The sequence below is a fragment of the Ictidomys tridecemlineatus genome, chromosome 14, assembly GCF_052094955.1.
Source record: "Ictidomys tridecemlineatus isolate mIctTri1 chromosome 14, mIctTri1.hap1, whole genome shotgun sequence".
NCBI classification, from domain to species: Eukaryota; Metazoa; Chordata; class Mammalia; order Rodentia; family Sciuridae; genus Ictidomys; species Ictidomys tridecemlineatus.
Window position 1 is genome coordinate 15558208 of NC_135490.1, and position 23192 is coordinate 15581399.

The 23192-nt window shown below is 42.5% G+C and overlaps 1 protein-coding gene across 1 annotated transcript in view; it reads left to right on the forward strand.

Annotated features, from left to right (window-relative positions):
- Nucleotides 1-1134: 1134 nt before the first annotated feature.
- Psd3 (pleckstrin and Sec7 domain containing 3) overlaps nucleotides 1135-23192 on the forward strand; it is a 550748-nt gene continuing 528690 nt past the window's right edge. Inside the window, exon 1 of the mRNA XM_078030945.1 lies at nucleotides 1135-1442. The gene's annotated coding sequence lies outside the window, so the exon portion shown is untranslated. The remainder of the gene's footprint in view (nucleotides 1443-23192) is intronic.

A 23192-nucleotide genomic window follows, 5' to 3' on the forward strand; every position in this document is an offset into this window, starting at 1 on the left:
TCTGACAAATGGAACCTTCCTTTTTATTTATCTTTGATTTTATTTTACATTTTCCTGTGAATTGGTGTTGTTTCCCACCAAATACATGCTACTCAAAGTTCAGAGAACTCTCTTCTAATTTCTTTTTCTCCTCTCTACAATCTGCATTGGCCTTGCCCATGCTCACTGTCACTCTCTGCTCTAGCTGTCACCCCACCATATCACTGGATGAAGCACAGCTCCCAGAAACCCCCACAAAATGCCCCATCTGGGAAGAGTCAGGGTGCAGCCTCTCTATCTGGTCCCAATAGGATCAGCTTGACTATAGACTTTGGGTAACATGCTAGTTGTCTCGGTTGTGCTCACATTTGTAAACGTGACCTAAAAGAAAATAAATGCACACAGCGATTAGTGGAAGAACCTGAATTTCTTATTTCTTGGCTTTTGTATAGTGATGAAGAATTTATCCTAATTGTAAGATTTTTTTTTTGATGTGGGTTGTCAAAATAAACACTAAGATTATTTGCTTTCTTCACCATAGAGGAAGGCAGGAATATTCAGAAAACAAAAATTCACATGTTGATAGTAACTTTTTAAAAGATGAAGCTTGTTGGAGTCTGTCTGCGTCTGCACAGAATCTAGAAGGAGGAAGGGCACCACTGCTGGGAAGGAGGGAAGGAAGGACGGAGAATAATAGCAGAATGAGAACTTATCAACCTAATTTAGAGAAACGAAATAACTAGGCCCAAGATGGTTTTTCTGCTGCAGCCCTCTTGTTCTGTATTTTAACTTGAATGACTATTTAAATAAACTGCAAGTCACCACACCGTATGTAATTGGTGTGACATCTGGGGCTCCATAAGAGGCCACTGTTTCTCTAACTTCAGCTCACCAGTGCACTTCCTGCAGTGTGCTTTGGATTAACTGTCAGAGTCAAAGGGTCCAATTACTCTCTGGCTGGTTTTAGAATCTCTCTCTCTCTCTCTCTCTCTCTCTCTCTCTCTCTCTCTCTCTGGCTAGCAGAAGTGTCCCTTCCTGCACTTATATCACTCCTACATTGAAAAAAAAAAAAAGTTAGTCTCTTGCCAAACACATACAAGCCGAGAACTAATAGGGCTGGCTACATCTATTTAAAGAAACTTTCAAATCGTTTTACAATCAATACTTCCCACTTTGCCTGATTACATGTACATTTTACACCTTTTCCATGACAAGTAAGCCAGGATTATGAGCTTTTCGTCCATGACTTGGCATATAGAGAGAAGGAAGACGAAGAAGAAAATAATTTGAAGATTTTTTGCGGAGAGAAGGGACTGGGATTTGACTCTGTTGTGGAGTCTGCTGGAAGAAACAAAGTCACTAACGCCAGGCAACTTAACTGAACGCGTTTTACATTTTAAGTTTCAGATACAACCTGAAACCCCAAGAGGAACCTCTCCAAGGAGCTGGCAGATCCGAGCCTGGTAAGTCACTGCTTTGAACTGAAACTTTCTTCTGAAGCAAAGCACTAGAAAGAATATTTTAGGAGGAAATGTTTGGGTTCTTAAAAATTCTATCCTTTCTATATACATGATTGTATAAAAAGAGGAGTCTTCACATGTTGGGGGAGGTAGCTTAGGGTATCTTTCCAGACTGCTTTGTGGTATGTTTTATTCTTGGTTTTCTCAATCTCAGTCCAGTGTGACATAAAATCAGATTGCCATGGACATGACATTTGAGGATTCAGGAAGCCTAGAATACTGTGAATGATGAAATATCGCCTGGTTAGATATATGGGGAGAGTTTTCACGAACATTTACAGAGAGATGATACTTTCAATTAGAAAACTGAAGTCTGTCTTGATTCAGGAGACCTAGTTTCACTAAAAAGATGGAATAGAAATTTTGCTTTTTGCCCTTTATCTAATAATCTCATTAGTGTAGGGAGAGATGAAATCATAGCAAAAACATTGTGTTGGTGACAAATAATTTTATAAAGAAAGCAGTATCTAGAAAAAATGTTGAAATAAGATGCCATCTGTTTCCAAAGATGGACATTTGAACTTCAAAAAGCAGAATAAGAAAAAAAATACCTTTTCCTTTCTACTTGTCCATAAAATTTTCCTTTAGCTCTAGAATCAAATCCTCTAAGTTGGTGTTACATGCCTCTTTGCCCTCAAGTGAGTGGGGAACGCCTGCCTCAATGTGAAATCACTGCAGCTTGTTAAATGCCAAAGAGAAACTTCTTAGCCAGACAGATCAGATCACCAATTGCCATGCAGAGCAGTTGCTAACCAACGGGAAATGTCACTGTTCCCTTTGAAGACAACTGAGGAACACATAAAGAACATAAGCTTACAAATAATTAGGAAAAAAGATTGGAAAACGTGCAACCTCATGTGATGCTGTATGTTCCCATGGAGAACAAATATTATGGTTCATGTCATCAATAGTAATGACTAAGTTTCAATGTGTTAGGATGTGTGGTATGCAGATGCAATGTCTGCCTAATTCCATGATGACAATGACATAACTGAGTAGGATATGAGATAGGAGTGAGATTTCAAGGACAAACATGGGCTTATGGAGGTAGCAGGAGGAGATGGCTTTTATATATATGTCCCTTTGCCCTCATGGAGTGACTGGGAAACACCTAGATGTGAAATCCTTACAGTTTATTCAACACCAAAGAGAAACTTCTTAATCAGACGTCTCAGATAACCATTTGACATGCAGAACAGACCCTTGGCAGTGCTGGAAGCACTTATGGGCTGTGATATTCTACCCCTCTCTGTCCTGGGAATTTCATTTCCCTGAGATGAGAGAAGGAATGGAGCCTCTGCAACATGTTCTGGGTCCTTTCTTTATCCCTGAAAAGGAGGAAATAAAATTCCCAGGAAGGGATCTGTTATGATGTGCACGTGAGGTATCCCCAAAAACTCACTTGAGACAATGCAAGAAGGTTCAGAGGAGAAAGGATTGCGTTGTAAGAGTCTTAACCCAATCAGTGATTTAATCCCCAGAAAGGGATTCACTGAGTGGTAAACTGAAGTGGTAGGGTGCAAGAGGTGGGAACTGGGGTGTGACCTTGGGTATATATTTGTACCTGGCAAGTGGAGAACTCGCTCTCTACTTCCTGATCACCCTGATGATAGCTGCTTCCCTCTGCCACCCTTGACAGCCATGATGTTCAGCCTCAGGACCTTGAGCCCTGAGGAACGGAGCCACCCTTCTATGGAATAAGACCTCGAAAACCTTGAGCCCTGCGGTAAACTCTTCCTCCTCTATAATTGTTCAGGTCAGATCCTTAGTCATAGCAGAAAAAAAAAAAAGTGACTAAAACAAGACCCCGGCCATGCCAGATAAACAAGGGGCTTTATGGGACTCTCAGGGGTTCATCCTTGGGTGGGTCTCGGAGCGCCTGTGAACTGCCTGTACTTTTATGCAGAATCGTAAAGAACTGCTTCTTGGCATAGACGTAGAACATTTGAAAGAAAGGAGTTCACACACGTGGAGAGTTTGAACTAAAGCTGCCTTTGAAGCCAGGACTCCTGCTGCCCAGCACTTACCCTCTATCTTAGGACATTCTCCAAAAGAACAGCCTGATTCAAGACCTCTCTGCCAGCTTTGTAGAGGGTGTCTGTGTGTGGGGAGGGGGAGAAAGGGAGGAGGAAAGGACTTCCTGCCCTTTGTAAACAAATACTGGTCAGCAGGGAGATTTAAGAACACTGTAATTGGGTTAGTCCTGCCCTTGGGCCTTGACCATGGGAGGAACTGAGGGTGTCTGAGTTGGTGAGAGGAAAAGTCAAGTGGAGAATCCGAATCCCAGATGGATAGGATAAGAGTAAAGAGGACAGGTGTTGGCAGATTACCTGAGAATCAAGGCACCGAGAGAAACTGGTACCGTGAGAGTCAGAAGTGCAAGGGGCGGGCAGAAAGGAAGGCCATGAGTGATTCTGAATTGTCCTGCTGACAGTCCTGTGCATCCACGCACTGAGGGAGCTGGCCAGTTATTTCCCCAACACCAAGGCTACGTAAGCTGTACCTAAGATCTTAAATCATGGGCTGAGATTACCCAAAATGTTCTCCTCCAACCCCCTCCACATGGACAGTGAAGCCCAGATATTAATTCAAGATGTTATAAGTAATGAGTGGCAGTGCCAGGCCAGAACCTGTCTACTCTCCCCTAGTTCACCGGCTAGCTCATCAGGTGGTCATCTTTGCCACTCCTCTCTGAGACCTTCATGTCCAATATCATGGAACCTTTTATCCTCATTTTTATCTTTCACAAACCTCAGGTCCCTGGTCACCAGTATCTCCTGTACATTATCTTTTTTTCCGGTCATGTCTCATTCTTCCCAAACTCCTGGCATCTATCACCGTGGCCCCTGGAACTCAGAAAGAAACAGCTAATTTCCTCATCTCTTCAAATTCATCTTTTGAATTTTCATTTCACTGCTTAACTGACACCTGAATCCCCTGTGAGGACTCTGAGGACCCTGTTATTCTCAGCTGTCTCAGTGTGTGTGTGTGTGTGTGTGTGTCTGTGTGTGTGTGTGTGTGTGTCTGTGTGTGTGTGTGTGTGTGTGTGATCTTTTCTCCTCATTACTCCACGGACACCCTTTCTCCCTTATCCTAAAATCTCCCAGACTGAACCGAATGCTGTATCATATAGGATGTTTATGAATCCACCCACTACCTCTCCTGCTGAAGTCATGAACTTGGGACAAAAATATTCTAGGACCTGAAATTTCAAGTGCTACCTTGACATCTCTGAGCCTCACAGGGCCCCAGATTCCTGACCATGAGGTACCTAGCTCTCACTAGATCTGCTTCCACTCAGTAGGAAAGATTCTTCATCCAGCAAGTTCCTTTATCAGCCTGACCAGCTGCACTCCTGGTACTTAGCCTTCCAGGTTTTATTTCCCTTCTGACCTGTGAAATTATTCCAGTAAGTCAATAATATCCTCAGTGGGAACCAGGGGGTCCTCCCCCTCTGTTTACTATAAAGCCAGGCTCCCATAGTCTCTTCCAGTTCACTCAGTTCCCTGGGTGGCTCTGTTCTGGGTGGCACGGAATGTGCCCCTCCCCTGAGCTGTGAGTACCTCTGCCCAAGGTTTGATTCTTAGACCTCTTCTTCTTCCATGTATGAGCTCTCTCTTTGGGTGGTATGATCCAGCATCATGGTTTTGAATAGCAGTTGCATGTTGAAAACTTCCAGATTTTTACATCTACTTGGGACCTTTCCCTTAGACTTGAGAGTCTTCTATCTAGTGACCTACCTAACATCTCACCAGGGTATCACACCAGTTTGGGTTCAATCTGAAGTGCAGAACCTCTATGAAGCATAGGGATCGAGGGATTTATTATAGGATGGGAATTTCTGCCATTGTGGGGGAAGCTAAAGAAAAGTCATTGGCTCAGTCTCTGGTAATGGGACTGGTAACCAGAAGGAAGAGTTAGACCTGAAGAGGAAGAGAGCAGCACCAACAGGAACCCACCGTGAAAAACTGGAACTGGACCTGACACACCGCCTCCAGCTTCAACATGATGACCTGCCAAAGGATCTGGCTGGCTTTGCCAGGGGGCTCACATACCCCTGCCCAAGGAGTCTGCAAAGTTAAAAGAGGAGATACGATGGGAGCTGGAGGAGCTTCAGGCTGAACTACTTACTATCCCAGGGCAACAAGGCGGTGGGCTTATCAGCCGCAGTGTGTGCAACCTTCAACAGAGCGCCAACTTCATCTTCAGAATGTGGTGGCTGCTGCTTCACCTCCACCTTCCAAAAAATGGTACAAATTTATTCATGGTGCATCCAGCCTGGAATCATACAAAGAAGAGCGTTCTGGGGAATGTGGTTCTGTTTCGGCTAAATTGGCACTGATCAGTACCCACACAGTGTCTGAAGGACAGCTCAAACTTAACATGCCCCAAACCCTGCCCCTAAATCTCCCTCGGCAAATCATTTTCATTAACATTATCCACTTTGTTCCAGGAGCTTCAGGGTCAACCTTGACTTTGCTTTTTCTTTCACACCCCAAATTCAATCCTGCAGGAAGTTCAGTGACCTCTGCCTTCACATATATCCAAATCTGACCACTCTGTCCAAGCTCTAAAAATTTCCCACTTAGATTTTGCCGTAACTGCCCAACTGGTCTCTCTGTTTCACTATTTGCCCGACTCCCTCCGTATTTTCAACACATGACCCCCAAGACAGACTACATTCCTCTGCAGCTCAAAACCCACCAAGGCTCCTTGATTCACTAAGGGTAAAAACCAAATCCCAGTGATGAACATGGAGAGACTTATTGGGCTATGCTGCCGCAGCCTTCCAAGTTCAGTTAACCAAGTTCATAGTTGCTTGACAACCCCTGAAAGCAGTTTTAAAACACAGAAAGGAAGTCACTTGCCAGAGGACTCTGGCATTGTTCCTTGTCTCTGCAACAGAGAGGCCTAAGGGAAGAGAAAACCACTGTTTGCTGGGAGAAGAGCTTCCTGGAAAGTGAGACAGGGCTAATGATCCTTGGTGATCTTGGTGACAGTCACAGATCCCAGAGGCAGCATTCTTTGGAAGTGGAAGGCAGAATGAGGAGAGGTTTACTCAGCAAGTGAATAATTTATAGTTGAAATTAAATGTTATTAAGCCTTTTAAAAATATCATATGCCTAGCACATGGGTATTGTACTCTAATGATTTATAATGTGACTGTCCCCTTAACTAGGCCTAGTGCCACTTCAGAGCTGGGACAGGATACTTTTCTTCTTACCCTCCCATTTAAGTTTTACTAACTTCATGAGGTGGATTTTACTACTGCTCTTGACAGATGAGGAAACCTTGGTGCAGAGAGAGGGTATGTACTCAGGGCTGTTTAACCACTGAATGTTGGAGCCCAGGATTCGGCCCAAAGGCCATGCACTTTCCCAAGCCCACTGTTCTATTAAGGTGTCCAGAAGGAAACCCTGGGGCTCAAGGCAGATGTGTATGGGGAACATATGTTTTGCATATGTGTGGGCATATTCACTACAGACACAGGGTGCAAAATCTCATTCATCAGTGGTGGCTTTTGCCTCTTTGTAACCTAACAGCAGGACCCTTGGCCTTCCTCCTGGGTACACATGCAGGGTCTCTTCTGTCTAAATGCCCTTACCCTTCCTTGTCAATCATTATCTTGCCATTCAACTTCCCTGTACTTCCTTCTCACCTGGAAAATGGACATATTACATCCCTCTGCATGAATTCATGGTGAAGAGTAAGTAAGAAATGAACTTATGTTGAATGCTTGGTGTATACCAAACACTATTCCAAGCAAGGGATTGATGTATTTAATCCTCACAACCAATCTATGAGTAGGTATGATTACTGTCATCATGGTCACTTTAGGAGTGAGGAAACTGAATGTCACAGATGAGGGTCTTATCCAAGGCCACACAGCTAACACAGCGAAGATTCAAATGTGGCCCATGGGTTTAATCCCTGGCACCAAAGTCTCCTTAGAAGGGGCAAGAGTGAAAAACAAATCTATGCTGTATTAATTTTAAAATTAATTTAAAATGATTCTCAGAGATAGCCTTGAATATAACAATAACACAGATAGCTGCCACTTACTAAATGTCCCCTTGTCCCAAACACTGTGCTTGCTGCCTTGCTCTGGTGCACCAGTACCCCCCAGAACCTCAGTTATTATGAGGGTTAAGTGATATGAGAAATGCCCACACATAATAGAAGACTGATAAATACTAGGTCTGGTTTCCACCAGAGATAAGTCTTCATGCCTTCATACAGAAACTTCTCTGAGTTTTCTATACATTATATTGCATATCCTTTTTTTAACTTTTCAAAATATCATAAACATTTTTCCGTGTCAATGCTCATCAACAACATGCATCCTCAATGGCTTTGATATCAACTCCACTTTGCAAAAGCTGGTTCTTTAGGGTAGGAAAACAAACAAACAAACAACAACAACAATAAAAAAAAAATCTAAGGTTTACAATGGTTTGTGAACCTCCAAAGAACCAACGTATGTCAACAGAAATATATCTGTGCCTCAAAATTTCATGGGGAGGAGGGAATGGGTGGAAAACAATCAGAAAAAAAGATCTAAAAAGTTTCCTTAGAGGGTCAGGGCGCAGTGGTACACGCCTGTAATCCCAGCAGCTTGGGAGGTTGAAGCAGGAGGATCACAAGTTCAAAACCAGCCTCAGCAAAAGTGAAGCACTAACCAATTCAGTGAGACCCTGTCTCTAAATAAAATACAAAAACCAGGCTGGGGAATGTGGCTCGGTGTTTAAGTGCCCCTGAGTTTAATCCCTGGTACCAAAAGTCTCCTTAGAGAGGCAAGAGTAGAAAAAAAAAAGTTTGAGAAACATTGATCTACAGCATCATTTTAGACTGTATTCCTTCCACATGAACATACCACAATTTATTTAACTGCCATTCCATTGTTGAAAATTGAGAAAGTTTAGTCAGGTGCAGTGGCACGCACCTATAACCCCAGCAACTCAGGAGGCTGAGGCAGGAAGATTGCAAGTTCAAAGCCAGCCTTAGCAACTTAGTGAGACCCTAAGCAACTTAGTGAGATACTGTCTCAAAATACAAAATAAAAAGGGCTGGGTATGTGGCTCAGTGGTAAAACATCCCTGGGTTCAATCCCCAGTTCCATAAAAAAGGAAATTGAGGAAATCCCCCCCCCGCACTCATCACTATAAACAATGCTGCAGTAAATATCCCTAGTTAATATTTTGTGCATCTTTTAAATCATTTGATTAAAAACATCTATCAAAGGAGGAATCAAAGGTCAAAGCACTTTTCAGGGCTTCTGATATATAGTTTCTACTTTAGGCAGTTTTCAGAGAAATTTTCAATTCAATTGATACATAAAACTAGAGGAGAGAGAAGACATTTCTTCAAACAACCGAGGCTAATAAATTCACCATTACAGTGAGAGGGTACTTTTAAAAGTCACTGCAGATCACCATTTCTCAAGATGTCTTTTGTCTGGAACATTCTGAAACATATTTTCACTAGAAACATTGCCTTGTCCTTCAGAAGAACTTCCTTCCTTCTGTAACTTGTTGGTGATATGTTGGTGCATTTTTATTATGTAATGGCAATATTGAGTAAGCTGAAGAGAATCAAGTGAGTATTATTACAGCCAAGACTCACTTGATTCTCTCCACCCACTGATCCTCAGACTCACTTTTTGTCCCCAGAACCTTGCAAACTCTCAGATGGACCCCACGGTTTTCCCAGGTCCTCTTACTCTGAGAGAACCAAGCCTGCGATAACTATTAGTTTCAAGAAAAGTCTCATTTCAATAACTAAATATCCAATCTAATGAAAAAAAAAAATCAAATCTCCAACCCCCTCAGAGAGGTAGCGTCTCTCTCCTGGAGGCCTATTTCATGCTAGGAAGCTGAGGGTGAGACCACGGGAGCTTCCTCTTTGTAGGGTTCCGGGGGTTTTGTTTCACACAGATATGGTAAGACACGCAGTCACAGTAATGACTGTCACAGCGGAAGGAACTCACAGTTCCTAGAAACAGGAGGCGTGGCATGCCACCCGGGGCCACATGAGGAAGCCCCAGGCTAGTCAGCAGGCAGAGGGAGCAAAGGGGAAATGTGTGCACGCACTTTCATTGTGGTTTCCATGGGAATGGGGACAGGTTTGGGATTGACTAGTTGGAAAAGTTCCAGGGGGTTCTGGGGTATAAGGGCAATCTCTAATTTTTCCTGGTACCTGACCCTGGAGTGACTCGGACAGGGAAATAGTGGCCCCGAGTGCAGGAGTGGTATACAGGAGGTGGAAGGGGTGAGGACTTTGGATCGGGCCATCTGCCTATGAAAGGCACTCGCAGGGGAAGTCATTTGCTATCTTTAGGAACCAGCTAACCTTGGAAAGGGCATCATCTCCAGATTCAGCAAGAACACAGATGTCAAAGCATGGGGGATGGAAAGGGACATGATTAATACTGTTTTGTTCTCTTTTCTCATCTTGCTCTTCTGCTTGACCTTTACCCAGACCCAGAAAACCCACTGCCCAGGAAGTGGAGGTGCCTGGGAACCTCCATCTGAATTGCATTAAAGTGGATGGTGACTTTCTGGTGGCCATTTTTAGCCTCTTCTCTTCCCTGGGCCCTTTGATTTAGTCTACTCCAGACTCTCTCTGCTGAAGTGAGGTAGGCTCGCCCCTGGAATAAGGCCTTAGAGAAGCCCTCCTTTTGTAAATAACCCTGTGCAGCTTGATCTGTGAGCTGCCCCACCGATCCAAGGGAAGAAGCATGCACCTGTGCCCCGCTATTGGTGGAAGGCAGGGTACTTCTCATACAGTTGCTTTCCTGCCCCTCTCTGCTCAGCCCTGCCAGGCTGCCATGCTATGCTTGTGCCTGGCTCTCTGAGCAGGCCTACTGAAGCCCCTGTCACACTTGTGGCTGGGTGAGGCTTCCCCTTCCCCTCCCAGGGCAGGGTGCGGCTGGCAGAGGGGAAGCACAGCACAAGTCCCCTCTGGCTCCCTCTTCATGGTTAATCCTTTTACAACTCTAGTTGGCTGAAGCTTCTAGCTTTGTGAAAAACATTTTCAGATCCTTGCCTAGGTGGACTTGGGCATTTTGACAACATTTCAAATCTGTAGTTCCTCTGTCTTTGTGGCAGAACCAGTCACATCATAATACTCTGTTCAAATTAAAAATAAAAACCACTAAAGAAAAAAGGGAAAACACCCAGTTAACATGACGTAATTTGCTGAGACTTCCAGGCTTTCAGAGGAAACCACATTGACCATCTGAAAGGTGAGTCAAACACTAATTTTTCATCATGAAATCACATCAGCAGGTAGACCTTATTGGCTCAGTAATTTAGCATCATATCAATGGTCACAAGTCAGCTCAGGTATGTCTTCTATCAAAAGTATATAACCCAGTATTTTTATTTCTGGTTAGTTCTTTAATCAAAGCAAGAGTTTGATGCCATTTTAATTTTTTTTTTTATTTTTTGTAGTTGTAGATGGACAGCATGCCTTTATTTTATTTGTTTATTTTTATATGGTGCTATGGATTGAACCCAGTGCTTCATGAATACTAGGCAAGCACTCTGCCACTGAGCTACAGCCCCAGTCCACCATTTTTATTTAATATGATAGAATAAAGTTATTAGAGATTATATTCAGTAGCTACGCTTTGGCCATTAGCAATATCAATATTATTCCTAAATAATAGGAATTGGAGGTTTTAAAGCTTATTTTAGGTCCCAACTTTCTTTAGATAAATTTGATTGGCCTATTAGGCTTAAAGGGATTTCACTGTGATGCACATGTAATATTCATTGGATAATCTCCATCCAATGGCTTCTTCAACTTTTCCTTTCAGAGCAAGGCTTATAAAAACCAATGAACTGACAACAGTATTTCCAATTTTATTCCTAGAGTGTGTTTGCTTTTAGTGATTATCTTAGTCCTTTTTATATCACTGTAAATGAATATCTGAGACTGTAATGTTTAAGAAAAGACATTTATTTCTTATACTTCTGGAGTCTGGGAACCAAGTCATAGTGGTGATACTATCTTCTTATTCATTATTTTCATTTGTAATGTTTAGATTTTTTTTAAAACCCTGACTTAAATTATGGAAACAATTAAAATATCATATCAACTGAATAAATGCTAGCTAGTAAATTCAGGCATTTATTTCTCATTGTAGCAAAGTAGAGTATAAGGCAGTCAGACGACTTAGACTACAGATAATGTTTATTAACCAATAGAAAGCTAGGAATTATGTAAGGAGGTAATAGAAGGCTTGAGAGCTAAAGCAATAAGCTTTCTGGGTAAGCTAGATTGTCCTACATATATAATATATATGTCTGAAATAATTTCTGATCTTAAGAAATGGCTTAGTGAGTCTTTAAGTCAGAGACATTAAGCTAGAATTCTAGTTTATTCAGTACCAAAATCTACCTGGGTATGTGAGTTTCTTCACATCTTGCTTGGCATCACCTTATGTTAGTTAATATGTAATTAGTATATAATTTCCCCCTTCTTAATACGTTCTTAGAAAAGAATGATTGCCTGGTATCACTTCTTCCGGGGAAGTATACACAGTTCACCTGTGTATCCAAGCGTCTCGGCTGTAGCTTCCCTGCTGGGAATGAAGTTGTGGTTTGAGGCTATTTGCTATTTATTCACGTTGTTTGTGATAGCACACATTTCACATTTACAGTTTTATAAAGGATTGTTGCACTTCTGGGTCAGTGTCCACGTGGTAAGCCGTTTTCCCATTTCTAATAAAACTCTGGCATCCTAGAGCGTACTGTTTTCTGGACTTTGTAGGAAGCAGCCAGAAAGCAGTGTATGTTACCTGATATTCCCCTGAGACTTGCTTCCTTGAGCTCTCCGTTTAGTTTGGCACGGTTTTCCTCTTGTCTTGGAGAACAGTAAGCCCCAGAAGGGACACAGGGCATCACAGGAGGGGGCACTCTGCTCCCCACATTTGAACCTGCAGGTCACAGACACCTGCCGAGAGGTATGGCAAGGTCTCTCAACAGCTCTGGTGGAACCCAGGCTGAAGGTAACCATGTCCTTCCCCTGGCTAATGCTCACAGTGTCCCCTGGAAGCAAAATGGTCACAGCCATGTCCCATTTCAGATCTAAGGTCCCAAGCTGCTGTGGTTTCTCTTCCAGATGAAAACAGTGCTGGTGAAAGTGACTTCCGCCTGAGCATCTCATTTTAAAGTGTCAGTTTACCAGGAGGCATAGTGATTAGAGGAAGATGCTTTAAATCAATAGGAATTTTTTTGGTTTTCCCTAAGCTTCGGTCCCTGGAGGCCATCCCCTGCCCTCTCCCTGTGAATTCACTTTGCTCCCATCCCCATCTCCCTCAGCCACATCTGCTCTGGGCAGACAGTATGGCTTCCTGGATTATTCAGAGAACAAGCTGTGAGGTATCCTTATACCTCTCTTTCCCTCTTTTTTCCTCCCCAAGTTAACATATCTTCATTCATTCTTTCCTTCCCCCTGTCTTAGGGAAAATGAATTTCATTTCCTTCTAATTTTTTTTCCTTCACTAGTGATCTTTCTCCTCTCCCATTTTCTCTTGGGTATTTATTTCATTTAATTTCCCCCTTCTTCTCTATAATCATCTATAAATCTTACCTTGTACAAAAATCACCTCCAATGTCACTTCCACCGGGTTATTTTCCTGACCCTCTTCTTTACCATACTTGTCAGAAAACAGCCTGTTCATTTCTCATCAACTTCTAAACCCTGTGAAACCTGGTGTGGGTGCTCACCACTTGACAGCCACGGACACGGCACAGCTTACCCTCTCCCAACTGCCAAACCCAGTGTCCTCCTGAGAGGCGTCTCCTGGACCTGCCTGCAGGTCTTCCTCCTGGTCCTCCTCCTTGGCTCTGGAAGCTGCTCCTCTCATCCTTCTCCCTCCCTCCCATCTTGCCCTCACCCCTGAAGAGCACCTAGTATTCTCTCCTAGGGTGGGAGGAGGTAAACCTGGGGGGGGGGGTCCGGCCATATTGTCCCTAGTGACTTTTCTAGGTGAGGGTCATCCGTTGGTGTCTGTTTTACCTGTTCCCTAGGTTTCTGAAGAAGGTAGAATGCTTCAAAATAGGGAACACTAAAACCAGGAAATCACCATTTTTGTTTCCTTGGTAGGACCAGGAAGCGATGTTTGGTGACAGAGGCCTTCACTGTTCTCCTGGTCATGTGCGGGCTATCAGGATGGGTCAGAACACAGAGGGTTGATATGAGGACGTGTAAAAACCTTTATGTTAACTCAGAATGAGAACCGGAGCTGAGCTGTGCTGCACGGGGTCCCAGGAGAGGTTCCAGGGCGGCACATCCCACTCCAGTAGAGGGACAAATACTTTTGAGGCACAAGAACTGTGTCTTTTATTTACAACTTGTGATACTCATTTCATGTTGTCAGGTACCTCTTTGCCGTGTCCTTGAGAAATGTCCAGGAAATCGCCCAGAGCAGCTTTCCTGGGTGTCCAAGTGGGTGCCCTTAGATGGTCTCCAAAGTGACCATTGCTGCTTGCAGATGTGTGTGGAGACCGTTGTCACTTGCCTACTTCTCATGTCAGCAAAGTCTCCTTCCTCTTCCCTGTTGCTCACGAGGCTATTTTTCTGGAAACCATTAATAACCCCTGGAAAATTGTGCTTTCAACTCTCTTCCAAAGAACAAAAGACTGTTGTGCAAATACTGCACCAAAAGGGGAAAACCCTTTGAAAACAGCCAAGAGGGATGAAATAAGATGAGGGACTGCATCTCAAGAGCCTGAAGGCCAAGAGCAGCAGGAAACCCACCGGGGAAGCTCTAGTAACTCGAGATACCTCCTCTGTGGCCCCATGATATCCACAAAGAAAGAAGCCTAATAGCCTGAGATAGGTAGCTGAGAGCTTTAGAGTCTCCAAATTTATTTAATGTTGCATTGATTACATGTCTTAGTAAAGTTACTTCCAGCACTCATTAAAAGCCCAATATACTGTTTTGTGGGGTTTTTTTATTTAACAGGAAGTAAACAGACTGATTATATCAGACTCAAATGGTCCTTTGGTTTTCCTTTTTGTAGACTTGATTTATGGAGGAATGTGAATGCTCGACAATTTTCCAAGGGACATTTATTTCGGCCATGCTGTTAAGTTGTAGAGAAGTTATCTGCAGACTCTTCTACCTTATTTTTATATCTTTACTTTTATGGATCTAGATTATTTCAAGGGTTTCCATGAACATGAAACAGTTCTAATTTAAAATGGAAATGGCCTGGATGGGAAGGGGTTAATCAAGCTAATGATACTGTATATTGTTTATGCTTTACTTCAGTCTCCCAAATATTTCCATCCCCTTACATCTAAACAAAAGTTTGCTGTTTATTCGTTTGTGTTTAGTTTTGCTTCACATTCATTTTTCAAGTCAAAGCCCTCACTAATGACTTTGGGAATTTGACTTGTCCCATCCCATCAGTGGTATCCGGCCCCAAAGGAGGAGACATCCAGTGCTCAATGTCAACAACACAGACGCAACATCTTATTCTCACGATCTAATGTTTCTTTGGGAGTCGAATGGTAAACAGTTGACAATCCCTCCTTTCAAAGTTCTGTTTTCAATGAAGTGAACCTGGGATTTGTTTTAGATGCCCCTGGACACAGCAATTCCAGAATTCATCGATCTTGCTGACTAGCAGAACCTGAGAGCAGACAAAGACATGAAATATATATAATTGTTACCTTTTTTTTTGGTCTTTTTTAAAATTCATATACGACAGCAGAATGCATTCTTGTTTCCTTTTCCTTCATTTATAATGCTGTTTCTGTAATTTGGTAGTAAGTCATGAGGGTGATTTTATTCAAACTATGCCTGGTACCAGCACTACCTGGAGAGCTTATTAAAATACAGATTGCTGGGCCTCACCTCCAGAGTTTGTGATTCCATGGTTCTAGGAAGTAATTTGCACTTCTAATAAGATCCCAGGTGTACTTTCACGGCTAGTACAGAGACTGCACTTTGAGAGCCACTGTTCTAATTATAGCACTTCAGTGTGATGCTTATACAAGGTGCTGAAATCAATTTCTATTTTTACTCTGCATCGTGCAAGGGAAACTAAAAGATTAATGTGGGAATAGCAATTTTGATGAAGAACACATACTGAACAAAATGGTATTTTTGAAAACCTAGTATCTTCTGTGCCTCCACAAGTATAAAACAGCACATGTATAACTCCTGAGCCTAAGAAGCCAGATTACCTTTAGTTCAGTGGTATACTGCCAGGAGGCTCATCTCTCTGGCTTTGTCTTTGCAAATGGTAAGATCTGGCATCAGGTGCCTATTTTTGAGGCTAGATCCATGAATTTACAAAGCCTGTCTAAACAGAATCCCAATTGCAAAATCAATGTGGATGGTCTCTTTAACATTATCAAATTTGTCTTCCATCCAGCTGAAAGGACTAAATCAATACATCCTTCTACAGCCAAGGCTGGGTCCATTAAGTGTCTCTGAAAACTGTACCTTTGAAATTTAAAGTCAGCTAGAATTCCCTGCAGCACTATTCAAAGAAATGGTGCAAGTAACCCAAAATATATTTTTCTTCATTTGATTTTCCTTTTTGTTTCCTTAAGTGTCATGTTTTTATGGGTTTTGAAGTATATTTAGGGGGTTGGTCTTCTCTTAATATTCTCCACACAATATTTCCACTTTTTCTAAAGCAACAAAAAAAGATCAAGGAGCTGTCCCTAGCACAAGCTCAAGTGCTATAAAGAGAGAGCAAAGGCATCACAGGGCAGCATCACTGTAACTGGACCAGAGGGTGTGGCTGAGGATGCCCATCCATCTGAGCCTGGCACAAGTGTGAACAGAAGGCAGATGAGCCACACAGCACATGGCATGAGGAGCTTCAGGAACTGTTATCTCCGTCACTTCAGACATGGCTAATGAAGAATGATGGGGTTGGTTTGAAAATTAAATGCTCACAACAGCACAAGTCTCTAATTTTTTTTTTTTCTTTCTGAACATTTGGTTTCATGTAACATGTAGGACACGCCCCGAGGGCTGTGGAATCCTGCTATGTAGACCTGGATTAGCAAAGTAATTCCAAGGAAACATGGGGAAACCAGTCAACAATGTTCCACTTGGCCATGAAAGCCGAGCTTTTTCTCTCTCTGACCTCTCTCATCTGGAACGCTTCCCTTGGATTTTCAAGTGGGAATTGAATGCAAAGGTAGCGGTCCCCATCGGGAGGAGGCAGAGTTCCAAGGGCATCCTTTCAGCATTTAGCTTCTTTCTTCTGTTTTTGTCTGTTTTGTTCTATCTTCTAACTCTCCCCTCACTAGCCCCTTCCCCTTTTAATATATAAAATCACCGAAAACAAAAGCATTCAAACCTCAAAGGAGGAACAATCCTATTATTTCAAAGTATGGTTAGAATAAACCTAGTCTCAATTATACTTTCCAGGTTATTCAATCTCATTTTTTTAAAAATTTTTGTGGACATCATGGACATCATGCCTTTATGTTATTTATTTTTTATGCAATGCTAGGGATCGAAACCAGTGTCTCACATGTACTAGGTAAGTGCTCTGCCACTGAGCTATAGCCCCAGCCCTCAGTCGAATTTTTTTTTCTTTCTCTCTCTTTTTTTTTTTTTTAAGTTTCAAACTGGAGACTCCTTCAGCTTTCCAACCAATTCCCAGTTTCTTTCTTTTTTTACCCAGCTGGGTGTGCTTAAATAACGTAACTCTTACCACTAGCCTCTCCAAAATATAACTCAGAAGGTAAATGGTTTGCAAACATCACATGCAAAAGCCATTAAGTATACAAGATTTTTAATACTGTCCTGGTTTGAGAGAGATAATAGGGGCATATTGCCTCATATTTTTAGTAGACACTAAATTATCGATCAACCATCCCTCTCCCCTACTAGTTTAATAAGGCCTACACTGAGCATGTTTATTCTCACATTTGTTCTCAACCATTTATATAGTCAAACACATGATAACAGAAGTTCTTGAACTTGACAAAAGGATAAATTATTTTTCCTTACAAGCCCTTAAGGCTACAGTTTTACAGTTATTTAAAAACAACATACTTTAGGGGTGCTAAGACTAAAGACTAGGAAGCAAATCAAACTGAAAACAATGATCAGGCTTATATTAATATGCAGTGGCCACCAGCTCATGAAGACGTATATATATGGTATATATATGGCTTGAGGTAGAAAAAAACAAAGACTTCCCTCTCCCTTTCTTCCTCTCCCCACCTCTCTCTCTCTTTCTTAAGCATTTACATTTAGAGCCATAATAACATCCCCAACAAATTCAGCCACCTCCACACAACCTACAACCTTGTTCTGGCTTGACATCAGGCCTGAGCAGAGACCCAGGAAGTGATTGCTGGGACAGAGAGCAGCTGAGCAGTTCCTTCTTGTTCCAAAATGATTCGGAGCCAACACTGTGGGCAGATGGTTTCTCCTGGGACCCTCCTTGGTGAGGGGCTGTGCAGTGCCCCCGCCAGTCATCCTGTCCTGATTCATATCACACGCTCCCACATGCTAAGGACGTACATTTTCATGAAAAGGAGGCTCTGACTAAGCACAGAGTTTCAGACCAAGACTCTTGGAAAGATCCCTCCAATCCTGAGAGTTCTCAGAGATGAGGGCGGACATTCAGGAAGAAGTAGCATAGAGAAGGCGCAGAGATCTTTGGGGCCAGGCTCCCTCAGATCCTGATGGCTTGACTTGGAATACACTCCTGGTCTCGACAGCCTTGGGGGATGGTGACTAATGATTTGCATAACTTGGAGTCTAACCTGTCAGAGATGAGATGACACCGCAGTAATGCATCAGCGTGTGCTTTCCAATAGAAAGAAAAATGAGGATATGAGGTTTTGAAAGTTTTGCTTTTCTCTTTTTGGAGGGGGAGCATTTAGAGTCACTCAGTAGCCACACATTGATTGATTTAAATGTACCTTTCTAATCCAGAAAAAAAATCCAACATTTACTAGTTTGATGGGACTTCAAAAAGTAGTCTTAGAAAGTATGATTTTTTTTTTCCCCTGTGGGGCAGCCTGGTGGTAGGGGAGCCCAGTAATTGAGAAATGCTAAACCCTGCGAAACACTTACCTGCTACTTTTATTTACCAGTGATACAGATTATGGTCTGAGAAATACAGAGGGCAAAAAGGAAAGAGCAGATGTTATACACTCGTGGTCGCAATTGCCACAAACAGAAGCTACAACGCCTGGCATCCATGAGACTTTAGCAAAGGACACGGATTCTGGGTGAGTCAAGGGACACAGTCACCTTGGCTGCAAACTTCAGGGGTGCCAAAAGATGAGGGATAGTTTGACAAACGTAAAATTTATTGAAAGGAGCGGCAAAAACCTCAGTGATCACTATTATTTATCTTGATGCCTGAAGTTTTATCTTGACGACTGAAATTTTGTGTCCTGGGCAAGCGCCTCATGCACCTCACCCTGGTTCCAATCATGGACTCTCTAAATAAACTGGACCAATGAGCAGAGGTGACATAATCTACTGCAAACAGGGTTATAGAAAGCAGAGTTCTCAGAGCAGGCCAGGTAGGCTGTCCTGGATTGGTTTCTAATTTGTACTGGGAACCTGTGAAGTATAATTATGTCAAGTGTAAATGGCTCATGGAATCTTTGAAAAAGTAAAACAGAAAACTCATTTAAAAAAAAAATATGGCTAGCAAATACAAGCTTGACTTTAATATGGGGTAGTGGCTTGAACCAGTGCCCTACAAAAGACATGTCTACCTCTTATTCCTAGGGGACCTGTGAATGTGTCCTATTTTTAAAATTGGTCTTCGATGATGTGGTTGGGTCAAGGGTCTTAAGATGAGGAGCTCATCCTGTACTGTCCGGGTGGGACCTAAATGCAATGGCAACTGCCCGTGTAGGGGAGGGGAGAGGGAAATTAGAAGAGGAGAAGACAGAAGAGGAGGAGGTGGTAATGTGACCAGGGAGGCAGAGTTGCCAACGATGCTGCCACAGAGCCAAGGGATGCCAACAGAAAAGACATCTCCTCTGGAGCATTCTCCCCTGGAGCCTCTGGGGGGAGTGAAGACTGACTTCTGGCCCCCAGTACTGTGGGCAAATAAATTTCTGCTTTGCCGAGCACCCAGCTTGTGGTCACTGGCTATAGTAGCCACAGGAAACCAACCCAGTATGGCAGTGAACTGATGAATAACAGCATCGTGGTGGAGTTGGAACACTAGTGATAGCGATACTGGAAGAGTGTTATCATCTATGTACCAAAAAACCCTGAAGGAGAAACTGAGGCCTGGCCTTAAGTGGGGTAACCAAGTTGGAATAATTTAAGAACAGAACCAGTGATCACACCTGGACAACAGGCTGGAACCAGGACTCCCCTGGGTCAGCAAGGTAGCGGCCACTGGCAAGTTAGTTATTGGAGGCACAATCTCAGTTTATTAATTATAGATGTTCCAGGAGCTTGAGTGCAGGTTGCGGACATTGCAGGATGTTTTTGTTAAAAAGATGAGTTAGACAAGTGAGTACCAAGTGCTGAGAGGCTGGGATTTTGTGTTGCAAACATCACCAGGCAGATGCATTCATCAAAGCAGAGAATCTGACCACTAGGGAAAGGGAGCTTGGCAGACCTGGAAGGCCGGCCTAGCAGGGCCCGCTTGGTTACTGTGGCAATACTGTGGGGAGTCAGGAGCCCACGTCCCTGTTCCTTTAGGGGTGGCATCAAGGATCCATTTGTGCATGTTTATCATTAGCAGCAGCATTTGCCATTCACTCTAAGTCTCCTGGCACTTTAGTTATTAAACATTGCTGAAGAAAGAGCCTTAGACCCTGGATAAGAAATATAGAACCTAAATATATGTTTTTCCTAATATAAAGGAGTATATAAGATCTTTGAATCCACTTTAAAGTAGAGTTATAACTTCAGAATCAGACAGCCCTGTATATCAGTGCGTGACATTTCTAAATAGAGCAATTAGTCTTGTGTTTTGACTTAGAATTCTGAATTCATCAAAACAATGTAACACTTGAAACTTGGATATATTTGGTGCTTCTCTGATTCAAATTATGTTAAACATGTTGTAGCAATCCAGAAAAAAAGGAAAAGGGATTTTTTTCTAAGGCATATCAATGAGCAGCACCTAAGATTAAGCAACTCAATTAAAAATATTTCTGTACACCAACAATGAGCTGGGCACAGGTGACATGCTGGGGATGCAAAGATGTGGACATGTTCTCCCTGTTCCCACTTTCTGCCTCCTGCCCTGTGCCCTGGGAGGCTGGCCTCCACCAACAGGTTCCCTGGCCTTCTGGCTTCTGTTTAGGATGGACCAGGTGACAGGAGCTCCTCAACAGGGGATCTGGTGGCCTGGCCGCCCTGCCTGTGACTCCAGTGGGTGTCAGGAGCTGTCCAGGCCTGGAGGTGGTCAACAGGTGGAGGACAGTGGGGGTGAACACAGAGGAAGGGAGGCAAGTGTATTTATTTCGTTTTCCTAAACCGTGCTCACATCTTTGTAAACAGTCTCTTTACTAATTCTCTCCAAATTACTAACTGACGGTACTAGGACCCTAATGGATGAAGAAGGTATTATACACATTCACATACACCATCAAGGACCCACTTCTTAGATGCAGAGAAGGATGTATAAAGAGTTAACTGCACCATAAAGTCAAAGTAGTAAGGGCCTATGTCCTCAGGAAAGATCCAGGACATCTTCCTTGGAAAGGTAAAGGTGACAAGAGGCAGAGTCGTCTCCACCCACAAGGTAGCATTTGGGCCATTGGAGATGTGGGAGGTGGTGGGACTTCCTGGCATCTTTTCAGGCCTTAAGACCTGAGAACCTGGGCAGTGTAGGAGGAGATGGTGGCACAGGCTCAGGCAGAGAAGGGAGACTCCCGAGAGCCCATAGCACTAGAGTTCCTGCTATTACTACTTTGGAATAAGGTATGCAGTGAAATGGTCCATGAACCTAAGTGGGAAAGCTGGGGTTTCAGTCCTGACATTCTCACTACCTGCGTGGACACAGGCAAGTTTCCAAAGCGCTCTCAGCCTCAACTGCCCTGTCCTTCATTTCCTCTTGTAGGATTGCTACAAGGTTGACAGCAAAGCCGTTTCGTGAGCATGCCCCAGGACTGAGGCACCTGTGGATCTTATGGTGCAGGTAGAGACGGAGCAAGATTAGTCACAGGTTGATAATGACTGAAGCCAGGTGACAGGGCCATGGGACTTCCTCACACTGTTTGCTCTACTCGTGGGTACAGAATGCAATTTATTTTGAAACAGTTGACTTTTAGAAAAGTTGCAAAAATCACACAAAGAATACCTGTGTCCCCTTCACCCAGGTTCTCCAAGTGTCAGTAACTTGCCCTTCCTGCTTTCTTACCTTCTGCATGTGTGTTCTAAGTTTACTGAACCATTTGAGAATAAGTTGCAATGACGACTGTTACCCCATGAATGTATCTTTCCTACAAATTCATTTTCTTAAATACCCATAGTACGTTTAACAAAAATCAGGAAATTAACACTGCTGTAATCCATATATCTCATTCAAATGTCACCACATGTCTCACTGATTTCCTTGACAGCTAAAGAAAAATACTTTTTTTTTTTTCCTTCTGGTCTAGAATCCAATCCAGGAACACACATTGCCTATAGTATTAGTCTGTTTAATCTCTTTAGTTTCCTTAAATATGGAATGGTTCCTAAATCTTTCATAGTCTTTTATTGCCTCACCTTTAAAAAAAAATTTTAGAGCATTTTTTTAATGTCTCTTAATTTAAATATTTGTCTAAGGTTTCCTTTTAATTAAATTTAATTAGCAGGACCACAGAGGTGCTATGTACCCTTCTCAGTGAATTCTATCCAGATTTGCACCATATCTGTTTTTCGCTGTATTTCATTAGTGACAAATTTTACTTGATTGAGGTTATTTATCCCAGTGGATTTCTTTGTTATTAATAAACATCTTGTGAGGAGATAATTTATTTCTTGGGGTTTTTTTTTTACATTTTTAAGACAGATATCAAGATTTTAGTTTTAGATAAACAAATTTTAAATTTAAATAGGCAATCACATTTATGACTATGAAGCTCAGAGAAGCGCTATGAGATAGTGTGGTATATGGATGATCGATGGAGTAGGTTGGAAAGGAAAGAGTAGGTAAGAAAGTCTAGGTAGATTTTTGCAGAAATCTCTTATAAATTTTGGTTGTAATAAACAGTGAATAATAGGATTGGTAGTTGACTGAAAATATAGGTCAAGAGAGGATTTTTTTTTATTTTGGGAGATATGCAAACATTATATTATACTGATTGGAATGATGCAACAGAGAAGAGGAATAACCCAAAGAGTGAATGATCAGATCGGTACCCTGTACCAATCACTGGCTTCCAACTCAAGCTCTGCCTGTTACAAACTTTGTAACTTTTGATATCTTAGAATTGGTTTATCTCATTAAGCTGAATTCTAAGGAGTTGCCAGTTCTTTCATCTCTTTCATTGATGTGGATCTATTGTTTAACCCATCTTTAGAGTTTTTTATTTCAATCATATTGAATATTTAAAAATAAATATGTGCTGGGCACAATGGCACACGTCTATAATCCCAGTGGCTCAGGAGGCTGAGGCAGGAGGATTGAGAGTTCAGAGCCAGCCTCAGCAAAAGCAAGGTGCTAAGCAACTCAATGAGACCCTGTCTCTAAATATAATACAAAAAAGGGTTGGGGATGTGGC